Source organism: Condylura cristata, unplaced genomic scaffold (genome assembly GCF_000260355.1).
Source record: "Condylura cristata isolate star-nosed mole 26May11 unplaced genomic scaffold, ConCri1.0 scaffold00005, whole genome shotgun sequence".
Lineage (NCBI taxonomy): Eukaryota > Metazoa > Chordata > Mammalia > Eulipotyphla > Talpidae > Condylura > Condylura cristata.
Genome location: NW_004567106.1, coordinates 4,666,244 through 4,679,918, shown reverse-complemented (window position 1 = coordinate 4,679,918; position 13,675 = coordinate 4,666,244). Strand labels below are relative to the sequence as shown.

Here is a 13,675-nt window from a genome sequence, read left to right as displayed (position 1 = left end):
CTTGTTATCACGTTATATCAGTTTAGATGAGCTGCAAGTAAGTCATTCCTTAACCTTTTAGAAGATGAAAAGTTTAGTGACTACTATTTACACACTTTGAATATTTTATATTTGAGTGGTCATCACAGTTTACACAAATGATTGTATCTATCCATTTCCAAGCAACAAATATCAGGGTATCTGTGTTGTTTGATGGTTAACATTTCAAGCTTTTCTATAAAGGTGATGTTGTATAAAACTGCAGAGATTACTCCACATTGTCAAAGGTTATTTAGAGAATAAAATGTTCCTCTATATAAATAAAAGCATTAGGAATAGTTTAAGAAACATAAGCTAATGAATTATAATTGCAAAAAAAATTATATAATAGTATAATAGCAGAGTCTCAATTATCACATGAAATAGTTAATTTTGTTTTGTTTTAAGAAGAGGCTTGAGAAATCCTCAAAGGTTTGTTAAACCTTTAGCAGAAGATTTCAGCCAATGTTTTGTCTTTGGTGAATAGCTGTTGTCTCACTTTATTTACTTGGTATTGGATATTTGTCAATGTCATTTCATATCTACAGAAAATTCTTACGCTCTATGGAGGTAGTGAATGTGTGTGTGCATGTCTGCCGGAGGTCACATGACAGTTTCATCCTATTTGGTGGAGCAGCTTGACTTTTTTTCCCCTTGCTTTTGGTGATGGTTGTGAGTGCAGAAGTTGATTGACAGATGCATGCCAGAAACCCCCATTCTCCTTTTCAAAGACAACATATGATGGATTGCGATCTCTCAGCCCAGCAGGACACGGGGACCATGCAAGCTGTAATTGGTCAGGTATGGAGTCAGCCATTTCTCAACTCCCCTTTTTTCCACAAGGGTCTCACCATATGATTCACATAACTCATATTTACAGTACCATCTTTTTATCTGTATCTTCAGCTACCTGCCAGCGTAGTGCTGAAAGTGCGAAAGGCAAGAGGCACCTATTAAATCCAGCCAGGAAACCTCAGCTGAAAACTTCAATGCAATGCTTACAAACAAAAACTAAAACAGCAACAACAACAACAACAAAAAAAAAATCAAAGAACAAATCTAATTTATAATTTGGTCTGAATTATTCCAGATTTATTGTCTGTTGAGATTAGGATCTCTGGAAGAAATAAAGTATGAGAAAAGAATAAAGTGCTCTGTTTCCTAGGTAATAGTTACCATTTTTCTCTTCAGTATTTTTATTTCAACTATATTCTTTCTCCTCTTCTCTCTGTGGAAAATATAAATAGATAAATACACGTGCCTTTACTTCTTACCCAGATAATGTGTGATTGAGCCTGGTAAATGTAGTAGTGATGTTAGCTGCTGCAGAGGGGCAGGCTGCAAATTAAACACTGCCACAATCTGAAAGGTCCAGGTGGTCTGCTCGCGCTTCCTAATGCAATCCAGCACAACAGCTTTAATAAACAGCTCTATTTAGTTCCTCCTCCCTGTATCCAGGGAGGTGAACTGGTCTGGGGCTGCTGTGATGAAATGCCAGAAGAATATCTCTCAGAGGCCTCACAAGCTGATTTTTAGAGCTTTCCTGTTCTGTCGTCTTTGTCTTCCAAATGGGTCAGTGAGTCTTGCTTTTTTCTGTTTGGTGCTTTCTGTGAAGTCGGTAGTTTATGTTTGTGTGTAAATGTTTGCGTTGTGAGCTAAATCAGAAGCGAAAAGGATCATTGTATTTTCATTTGCCTTCAAATTACTGAAGTGGTCAAAGGAATGAGAGTATCCTGCTGCAAAGGAGGTGATTTTTCTGCCTGTGATGGGGGTGGGGTGAGGAAAAAAGGGGAAATATGTGGTTTGTTTCCTTTTTTTGGGTAATATATTTTTGACCAAAATTTCTCTAACTTATTTGTGCTTACTTATGAACTGTTCACTCATAAATCAGCATATGGTTATGAATATTGATAAACTCCTAAAAGTTTGGGGTTTTTTGCACTTTCCAATCAAGATCAGTTAGCAGAGCGATGCCATAAAATTTGTTTGTTGTATGTTAATAGTATGGGTCAAAATAAACCATTTTACTCTCTTCAGCAAAATTATAGCAAAGCACATTAAGTTTCTGAAAGCACATGGTTTATTAATACTAGCATGCTTCATAATGTATTTTTAGATGGAAATGTCAGATCTGTAAGACTGTTTCCATAGGCTCATGCTTTTTTAAAAGCAGTAGATCTCTGCTTCAGCAGACTAATATTTTTTAAAACTTTCAGGTTGGTTTTTCTTACACACACATATGTATGAAAAGTAGGAGTCTGGCATGTATTTATCAAGAGAAAAAATGTAAAGGCTGATTTTATATACTATTAATATCCATTTCAGTGCAGAGGTACACTGGTGAGCAAGTAAGTTTATCAAATAGAGCTAAAATCATTTTGGTGCAAGGAATTAAATAAATACTTGTTCAAAATAGATGACTTCTTTGTGAATAACTGTAACTTGAGTTTCTGATAACTGTTTTGTTCTGTTTAATAAAACTTTACTTAGGTTGCAAGCATGCTGTCTATTCTGAATATCATAGTATGGGTTAATACTGTGAAAGTTCACTGTTTCAATACCTAATAAGAAATAAAATTTTATCATATATATATTTCCTTTATTTGGGAAAAGAAAGCTTGGGAAAGAAAAAAAAACAGGAGAATGCTTTCTGATTTCTTATTTAATAGAGGTTATTGGAGACAGTTGCAAAGGTATATACTTTTAACAGGTTCAAGTGTATATTTTTAAAAGGAATCCTGCTACATGTTATAGTTATTAGACTTCTCATATGTCAAGATTTAAACTTGGTTGTTATTATTAACTAGTTCTGCATTTTTGTGTACTCTTAATTTTTAAAGACTCAGTATGTCCAGGAACTATATTTGTTAATGATTTTTTATGAATACTTTGTGAAGAGTTACAGTTAAGTAGCTGCATGTTTTCTGAAGATTTCATTCTCATAAATTATTTGCTAAAAAAACTCAGATATTATGTTAAGTTAGTAAATTACAAAAGCACTTTTGTGAAGGTTTGTAAAATTTTCTGTACTAAAAGCATACAAACTAAAATGCTGTTTTGAAACCGAAATATTAAGAATTCCAAAAGAATGAAAATACTGTCCCATATAGATGCCATAAAAATCAGAAGACCTAAATCGAACTTATAGATATAAAAAGAAAGCTGGTATACATATTCAAAGCAATTTCCTTTTAATTGTTACAGCACAGATAAAAATATTGACTCAAATGACCGGACTTCTAAAAATGAGGGGAAAAATAATTTTTTTTATTATTATTGCTTTGCAGTCACTTAGAACTAGAAAGGGATAGTTTGTTTTTCAGATCTTGATTTCAGAATCATCTTATATCTACTCAGCAGGTGTGAACTGTCCCAATTGATAATGCAAATGCTTGTGTATATTCCTTTTCTATTGATATTGGATAATTATTTTTGTCCATTTCCCCCCATCCTGAGTTCTGTTCCTAAATGGCTTTGGGTTAAAGGAACAAATAATCAGTTTCAATGATGTTTTCCATTCAGAATAATGAGTGGAATATTTCCATGAAATATAATCTCTAGGTTTATTCATTCTCCTTGAGCATCAAATACTCAGTTACTTCCACTGGAGGGGAAGAGTAGGCTCTATGTGTTGCTAGCTATGATCCAGGTCAGAAGAGTAGACTGGCTTCATGGAGCAGATATTGCTCATATATACCTTTTCCCTAGGATTTTCTCTCCCCCAAGCAAGCAATTAAGCAGTCTACTATGTAAGAATAAACTCCCCCTCTAGGATATCAAGAACAAGAGACTTGGTCCATTCATTCAGTTTTGGGAAATCAAACCAGATTTTTGATAGTTATCTGTAGCAAGCTTCCTAACCCTTTGCACCAGATGGATTGTTACCTTCAGATGATTTTTAAATCAATTCAAAGTAAACTGGTAAGCAGGTTCTGAGCCATGGGTTTGAATACCATTTAAAAATAAAAACTCAAATTGCCACCTCTCCAGGTCATTTTTTCTTCAGACCTGCGCTTGTGAGTGACAGATTAGTTCATCAGTATTACAGCCCTCTTTTCTTTTTCCCCCCCCTCATCTCATGCAGACAGGTCACTGTGTCCAATCCTCCTTCTGGCATGTCTGTCCCCAGAGGACAGTTGGCCAGCCTGCCATCTTGATGCGGAAGCCTGAGGGTCCGGGCTGGCTATATATTTCTATGCACTGACTTCTGCAGATATTATAGAACAGCTATATTAAATTAGCTGTTAATAAAAACAGCAGATGAGCAAAATCAAATAGAAATATTTATCAAACACATATAAGAGTTTGCTTGGAGTGGGAGAACAGCTGAATAACAGTGCTCATGAGTGCACTTTCAGTTGATATTGCTAATGTATCAGTAGAAGAGGAAAGGAGTCAGGTTTAATAGCATGAGAAGTGTAATCAAAAGTAGGTGTGATTTTCCTTACCAGTAAAATGGGTCTTTTTCTTTTTTCCCCCTAAGGCAGATTTAGAGACTTTAAAGTAGCACATTAGAAAGCAAACAGAGTTGTTGAGACAATGTTCAGTGTGTATGCTAATTCTCAGAGAGAGGTATGGGTCACTCGCACATTTCACTCCGGGTATCTCAGTACCTGCTTTCTATAAGAAGATTTTAAAACACGCAACATTTTGTTGCACTCGTACCAAAACAGATTTTTATACTACTTGTTCTGCTTATCCCTCCTTTGCTCCAAAAGAGAATTGGCTTTGAAAATAATGTGCTTACTTATAATATATTCATTGATACCCATTTACATTGATATTAAAATACTTCAACAAATCCAGGTGTTTAAATTGTAAACCCAGTTTTTTTCCATTTAAGGATATTTATCAATAATAATGCTACGTAAAATAATGTTAACAATAATAGTAAATAAACAGAACACTACTTTTGGTCTTGAAACTAAATTTTCTTTTCTAAGGTCAGTTAGCGAGACTCTCTATATATTACTAAAGCATCATTTTCAATGCCTAAAAATTTAAAACTTTTGGATTCATATTTCCAGACTGTGGGGAGAGGTGGCTGAAACATTTAAAGTATGAATTTGTATGAATTCTTGATTGTGACATGTTTCCTAATTGTAAATCTATAGTACTTGTTCTGGAGGTGAGTGAAAGAAAGCATTTTCTCACTGACTATTTTTTTACATTGTAAACTGCATTTTGTCAAACAGTTTAAGTTATCTTTCTATTTTCATCTCTATTGTTTAACAAAATTAAAATTTAACATTTGCAAATATTGAAAAACTCCACTTTTCAATGGCACTATGATATAAGCTGCCACTTTTTTTCCAAATTTGAGTGGAACATAAAAATTGTGAAGTACAATGCAAATTTAAAAAGATCAGGCTTGAAGAAAAATATACAAATATTTGAACACTAACAGAAATCAAAATTACATAGCTCGTAAGTTAATTTTTATATTGTGGTCAGACTACTTAGGAGATAGTAACTGTTATAAATATAATTTCAAGCCTGTGCTTATGTTCTCTTCTTTCCTCTTTTTTTTTTTTTCTGTAGGTGAAATAAAATGACTTACTGAATCAAGCTTGTTCTGAGATCACATGAAAATTGCTCTGTTGGCTCATATTGTCTCTAGTTGGTCTAAAATTGTAACCAAAATTTGTACCAATTTTGCTTTTTACACATTTCTTCTGAATCTTAGATTGAATAAGGGTTTCTGTGAGACTGTCATTATATTTCAGTAAGATTCATTTATCTTTCTATTATTTTCTTGTTCTCAGTTCTATAATGTGAGCCAATTATGGTGAAGATTGCCTAATTTTTATTTGATAACTTCCTTCTTGGTTGGTTCTGTTCTTGTGTTATTTTCTTTACCCTACCTATAAATGATTATATTATTGTTACTTCAGGGCTACCTCTTCTCCTAAATATAAAACTATTGTATGTAAATACTAACAAAATAACTGGAAACATTTCTGATTATTAATATTAAAAAGCAACTCTTCACATTTTAAAGGACTTTTATTTTGTAAGTAGGCTGGTTTTAGAAAATAGCTTTTTTGTTGTATCACTCGTTTTAAAACTCCCATGTTATAAAGAAAAATAGAGATAACTGTTGATACTTGGTATGGGTTCTGGGTGAACTGTAGCCCTAATTTCTCCAGCAGCATTTTTCCAACAACCAGAAAATGAAAAAAAAAAAAAAATTGAGGATCAACAGCATATTCTAAAATTTACCGATTTTCAGGTTATTCCCTTGCAAAGACAAAATTATACAACTTCTAACACCCACCTTCTAAGGTCAAAGATGCAGATACATGTGCTGACACCTTATAAGGACATAGCTATTTAAACATGTGACTCTGGTATTTTGCTTTCATCCTTCACTGTCATTTCTCCATCAGTTTTTCTTCTCTGTTTCACTGTAATCCAAAGTCAGTTTGATGAGCCAGAAGTGAAAAGTGAGTTCTCATGGGCTTTCTTTTCAGTGCAAAGGACCCTTTGTAGCCCAGATTAAGAACAGTTCACCCAGAACATGTACCAAGTATTAACAGCTATCTCTGTTTTCCTTCACAACACGGAAGTTTTAAAACTAGTGATAAAACAAAAAACTATTTCCTAAAACCAGCCCACTTACAAAATAAGGTCCTTTAAAATACAAAGAGTTGCTTTTTAATATAAATATTCAGTGCAGAGAGCCCTTTGTACTGAAAGGAAAGATGCAAAGGGCACTGAAGAGAGAGAACTAGCCAACAAACTTGTGTTTGTAGTTAGTATTTTTATTATCTTTCAAACTTATTTCATCTGACATGATGATTTTAGATCACACAAATAAGAAGTGAAACAATACAAAAGACAAGGAAAATTTAAAAAACAAAGTAAAAAAAAAATAATAGCTCCCCAATGCTTATGCCATAGAACATGAATTTCAAAGTTAAGAAACACTGTTTTTTGAGCTTTTAAAAAGAGTTCAACTACTGCCTGAGAGAAACTGCAACCTTATTAAAGTAGACATTTCTGGTGATTAAGAAGTTTGCGTATTTTACAAGTTTTATATTTTATGAATAGTTAGAAACTATTTTAAGAAGAAAAAGCTCTAACTCTGAAAAACTTAAACAGATATACTTCAAAACATTAAATACCTGTTAAATGGTGTTTTAGGACTGGTCAGAACTCAGACTCTTTCTTAAAAAAAAAAAAGTACATTTATAAAGAGCTATGTTTTCAGAGCATGGGTACAAGAAATCCTAGTTGGCATTGAACACATTATGGGGGAAAAAAAGGTGTACATGAAAGACAATTTTAGACTTTCAGCTGTATTCCTCTAAAATAAAGAAGCCCAGGGCCCTCTCTGGTGGCGCAGCGGGTTAAAGCACAGCACTGAGAATCTAAAGCCTGAGTTCGATTCCCACCTGCCCCGGAGGTAACCACATGGCGTGGCAGACCTCTCCTGACCCGCCCACTGCTCCCCTCAGCAGTGCACTTCCTCAATCTGCCTGTTCTGTTCCCCACTCTGTCTCTGGTGAGGCCTCTTGCCACCCCTGAGCCTCTGGCCTGTACCCCAGTTCTGTATGCACAAATAAATAAATACAGTACAGGGCATGGCAATCCAAACTTGCCTCAGACAAAGCTAGTTAATTTTGTAAGCTTTAAATAATACTAGAAAACAAGGTTCTTTCACCCTTTTGGAGAAAAGGTTGAGAGTTTGGACAAATGTAAACTGCTGTTTAATGTGCACGAATAAAGCCAAGAACATCAAACTCATTTCACTTAGTGTCAGTCCTGATGATTCATCATTATGGTCAGGGCAAACTTGGTCTCTGGGCTGAAACAATTTTATCCATTTAAAAAAAAAAAACAGAATGTTCCAGCTTGGATCTTATATCCTTAGGGTTACAATATTGGATTCTGAATCGGCAAACTTAATCTTGCAGCCAGATTTGACAAGATGCTGGTTGAATGGTAGGCAGAAGTGGTGATTGTGGGAATGAGAGGCCCCAGGTCAAAATTTGGGAAAGTAAGAGATTTTGTGGAAATTTGACTGTGATATAAGAATCCCAAATCTGAAGATTTCTTACTGCTCGTATCAGCAGATTGTGTTCAAGAGTCTGAAAAGTAGATCACTGCTGTGTTCATTTTCTGTTTCCAACCTCCTTTAAACAGTGTGTTTTTACACATTGTTAGGTGTATTCCTTACTGTGTTTCTAATGTTGCTAATATAAAATGTGTTGCTAGTAGTACTAAAAAGGTTTCTGGGAGTAAGGGGTAGCATTTTTGGTCAAAAACAAAGCAATCTTGTGCTTTTTCCTCCCCTGTTTTGATCCCTCTTCTCCCCTCTCCCCTGCAGAATGTCTCTGATTTATTGTTGTCTTGATGGTGCACTGGTGAATTGGTGGTGGGAGTTTTATGGGGCCTACACCTGAAAGGAGAAAGCAAACATTGTAGAAAAACCCACAGTGATATAAAATATATATACATATATAAAAATAAATATTTTTTTTTAAAAAAAGCTTGAAGAGTAACCAGGTCAGTACAGAAACAAAAACAAGACAAAAACAAGGCAATCTTTTACTTTTTTTCTTAGCAAAATATTAACATTACATGCAGGGACTAAAGTTGCTTCTTTATTGAAAACTTCCACCTGTGAACAAACCTATATCTAGATTTCTAGAGACTAAAGAATTTAGAGTAAAAGAAAATGAGACCTAACTAAAGCAAAAACACTTTAAACTTTTTAGGAGTACTTCAAATTTAACCTCTAATAATCTAAAAATATTTTAAGTCTGTTTTTTGCTTTATTGCATGAGAAAACTATGGTAGGGGTTAAGGGGTTAAGCCTTAGTGCTATCACCTCTGGGTTCTGAGTTTGATCCCAGGTCATGGAGCTAACCCTTATACTGTGCAGTAGACCTCTTCTATCTTGCTCCTATTAGCAATGTGTTTCAGTAGATTTATCTGTTCTGCTCTTTACTTTGTCTCCAAGTTCTTTACATAAACAAATGAGCAAACAAATATTTTAAAAAGAAAAACTTGTGGTAGCCATTTGCTTAGGTACTCCTCTCAACAAAGTTGTTCAAGAGAAAGGAAAAGAACTTTGCAATTTCTAAATATCAATATTAATGTAGAAAACTGAATATGGAACTGATCATTATACTGCAGAGCTGTATTATTTTGATTTTCTTTCTAAAAACTGGGGAGATTTGTTGTGCAACATACTTCCACTTTATAGCTACATTCTCTAGGTACTAAAACATCCAGCTGAGATTGTTTGCTCTCTACCATTTTCATCAAGTAGAATTTGTCTATTATTTTAATTGGAGTAAAATTGGCTTACACTATGTTTTATAGGAATAGGTATATCTCTTCAGATGTGTTTTACCACATCACCCTCACTGCCAAAACACTCATAGTCTTTAAGAATAATCCACTGGACCCTTTGCTCTTTCATCACACCCTACTCTCCTTTCCCCTCTAGTTGCCTCAATTCTGAGCTCTTATTTCTAAGGTTTATGTTGATTCAGTTTTATCACGTCCTTTGCTTTCTCTATTTTCCACATATGAGGAAATTCATCCAGGATTTGTCACTCTCTTACTGACATGTGTCACTTACAATAATCCCCTCTAGTTCCTTTATGTTGTCACAAATGGCAGGATTCCATCTTTATGACTGAGTAGTATTCCATTGTGTACATATATACCACATCTTCTTACCTACTTATCTGTCACTGAACACTTAGTTGTTTCCATAAGATGGCTTTTGTAAATAGTGCTTCAGTGAAGAGAGGTCTGTAGACATCCCTTCATATTAGTGTTTTCATAGTCTGTTGATAGACTCTGGGAGAGGAATTGCTGAGTCATATGGCATATCTATTTTAAATATTTTGAGGGACCTCCAACTTGTTTTTTCATAAGGGCTGAACCAACTACATTCCCACCATCAATACATGAGGATTTCTTTTTCTTCAAACCCTTGTCAACGTAGCTGTTTCTGTTTTTGTTGATATGAACCATTCTCACAGAAGTGATGTAGCATCTTAATTGTTTTGATTTGCATTTCCCTTATGTTAAGTGATGGTGAGTGTTTATTCATGTTCCTGTTGGCCATTTGTATTTCTTATTTGGAGAAGCATCTATTTAACTCTTTTGCCCTCCCCCCTCTTTTTTTGTTTGGATGTTTTGTTATTTTTTTTATTATTATTGAATTGTCTGTTCATTATAGACATTGGGTATTAGCCCCTTTACAGATGTGTAATGTGCAAATATTTTCTCCTATTCATTCAGTAGGGTGTTTTTTAGGTTTTTTTTTTTTGTTTTTTGGATGTATAAAAGCTGTTTAGGATGGTCCAGTTCCATTCATTTTTTTTTTTTGTTTTTTGTTTTCCTTTTCACTGGGCTCAAGTCCCCAAAGACATCATTGCAGGCAAAGTCATGGTGTTTTCCCCAAGTTTTCTTCTGTGCATTTTATGGATTCTGGACTCACTTCCAAGTACTTTATTTATTTTTTTTTTTAACTTTTTTTTTTTTTTAAAGATTTATTTATTTATTCATACAGAACTGGGGTACAGGCCAGAGGCTCAGGGGCGGTGAAAGGCTTCACCAGAGACAGAGCGGGGAGCAGAACAGGCAGATCTACGAAGTACACTGCTGAGGGAAGCAGCGGGCGGGTCAGGAGAGGTCTGGCTCGCCATGTGGTCTCCTCCGGGGCAGGCTGCAGGCGGGAATCGAACTCATGCTGAAGTGGCTTCAGATTCTCAGTGCTGTGCTTTAACCCGCTGCGCCACCAGGGAGGGCCTCAAGTACTTTATTTTTTAACTGATTTTTGCATATGGTGTAAGATAGTGATCTAGTTTCAATTTTGCGTATGTGACAACATTGCTGTGACAGCATCATTTGTTGAAGAAAATTTCCTTTTCCTATTTTATAATTTTGCCTCTGTTGTTTTAGACTAGCTGTTCCTATAACTGTGGACTTATTATCAGCTCTCAATTGATTCCATTGATTTGTATGTCTATTTTTATTTCATTGCCATATTGTTTTGAGTATTGTAGCCTTGTAGTATATTTTGAAATTCAAGAGCATGATACCTCCATTTTTCTTCTCTGTCAAGATTGTTTTGGCTAGTTGGATGTTTTGTGGTTCTATATAAATTCAGTAAATTTGCTCTACTCTTTAAAGACTTCCATTGAAATTTTAAAAGGGCTTGCATTGAATCTATATGTTACTTTGGATAAGGAGGACATTTTAGTATTGTTAATTCTGACAATCTATGAACATTGAATATATTTCCATTTCCTTGTACCATTCTTCCATTTTTTTTTTTTGTCATTGTGTTATATTTTTCACTGTATAGGTCTTTCACCTCTTTTGTTAGGTTGAATCTTTTGTATACTTTTTGATGCTACTGTTGATGGTATTGTTCTCTTGATTTCTCTCTATAGCTCATTATTTGTAGTAGGAACACAACAGAGTTTTGTATATTGATTTTTATCCTGTAACTTTACTGTATTGATTTATTGTCTCTAAATATTTAGTAAAGTTTTTAGGGTTTTCTACATATATTATAATGTTATCTGCAAATAATAATTGTTTTACTTTGGCTTTGGATTCCTTTTACCTTTCTTTTGCCTAATTTCTTTAAGACTTCCAAATTATGTTGAATAGTAGTGGTGAGAGTAGTATATCTTTGTTATGTACCTTATCTTAGAGGAAAACATTTCAGTGTTTCACAATTAAGTATATTAGTTGTAGGTTTGTTATATATGGTCTTTATTAAGTTGGGGTGTTTCTAATATATTCCCAGTTTATCAAGAGTTTTTGCCACCAGTTGGGTTCTGAACCTTTTCAAAAATCCTCTCTGAATTTATTGATATAGGTCATATGATTTTTATCTTTCCTTTTTGGATATGGAGAATTACATGCATTAGGTATGTTGAGCTATCCTTACAGTCCTGAATTTACTAGTCTCATTGGTCATGCTGTATGAATTCATTTTGCTAAGATTTTGTTGAGGATCTTTACAACCGTGGTTATCAGGAATATTGGGTCTGTGGCTTTCACTTCTTTTTTTCTGGAGTGTGTGTATATATGTCTGTGTGATGTCCTTATCTGTTTTTGACTACAGTAATATTAGTCTCATAAAATGTGCTTAGGAACATTCCTGCTTCCTCAGTTTTTGGGAAGAGAAGCATAGGTATTAATTCTCTTTTAAAATTTGGTTGAACTCATTAGTACTACTACCTGGTCATAAATTTTTTTTTCTTATTTTTGTAATTACTATTTTAATTTTGTTGCTTCTAAAAAATTTTTCAGCCTTTTTATTTCTTTATGATTCTGACTTGTAAGGTTGTATACTTCTAACACATGTTCATTTCTCCTAGACTCCCTAATTTTCTGTTATAAAGATATTCATAGTAGTCTCTTAAGATAATCTCTAATTTCTGAGTTATATGCTCTAATCTGTTTTGTTTATGATTCTAATTTATTTTTCTTCCCTTTTTCTTAGTTATTCTAATTAGAGGTTTATCTATTTAAGTAAAAATAGCTTTCAGTTTCATTCATCATTTGAACTGTCTTTTTCAATTTTATTTAATTTATTTCCACTTTAATTCTTATTATTACCTCTTTTCTACTGGCTTTGATTTAATTTGATCCCTTTTTTCCTGTTTCTTTTAGGTACAATATTAGCTTATTTATTTAGATAGTTCTTATTTCTTGCTATCTGTGTCTCTCCTTTGTTGCATCCCATCTTTTCTGGAAGGTTGTATATTGATTTCCATTTGTTTCTCAGATTTTTTTTAAAATTTTTTCTTTGATTTCCTCAATAAAACAATAGTAACTCAGAAGTGTATTGTTTAGTCTCCACGTATTAGGGGTTGTCATGCTTTCTTTTGTTAGATAATTTCTAGTTAGATACTATAGTAATCAGAGAATGTATGTGGTATGGTTTTGATCTCCATAATATATCGATATTTGTTGTGTAAGCTAACATGTGATGCATCCTAGAGGAAGATTTATATGCACTTTAAAAGAAAGTGTTCAACTTTTGGGGGGTTTCAATACTCTTAATTGCTGATCTTTAATTTGTCACTTAAGTTTGTTGTTTCCTTTCTGATTTTCTGCTTGGTGATATGAATCTGTCCATTGATATAGTGGAGTGTTGAAGTCTCCTATCACTATTATATCATGGCTAATATCTGTTTTTAGATTTGCTAACAATTGTCTTATAAATGTTGGTGCTACTTCATTTGGTGCACATATATTGGTGACTGCTACATCTTTCTGTTGTGTTGATTTCCTAATCATTACATAATGTCCTTCTTGTCTCTTGTTACCACATTTGGTGGAAGTTTATTTTATCTGAAATAAGTATGACTGACCCTGACTTTTTGGGTCAAGTAGGGGGAGATACCATTTGCTTGGAGGGTTTTTTCACTCTAACTATTTATTTTGGCTTATTCCTGTCTTTAGAGATCAGATGCATCTCCTAGGATCAACACAGAGTTGGGTTTTGGTTTTTGATTCAGTTACTTTGTACCTTTTAATTGACAAATTTAGTCAATTTACATTTGAAGTAATTTTTTTTTAAAGATTTATTTATTTGTGCATACAGAACTGGGGCACAGGCCAGAGGCTCAGGGGCGGTGAGAGGCTTCACCAGAGACAGAGTGGGGAA

General features: G+C 34.1%; 1 protein-coding gene across 2 annotated transcripts in view; it reads left to right on the top strand.

Moving 5' to 3' along the window:
• Window positions 1-769: 769 nt before the first annotated feature.
• POU6F2 (POU class 6 homeobox 2) overlaps window positions 770-13,675 on the top strand; it is a 491,272-nt gene continuing 478,366 nt past the window's right edge. For both annotated transcript variants that reach the window (XM_004676660.1, XM_004676659.1), the window contains exon 1: window positions 770-819. The gene's annotated coding sequence lies outside the window, so the exon portion shown is untranslated. The remainder of the gene's footprint in view (window positions 820-13,675) is intronic.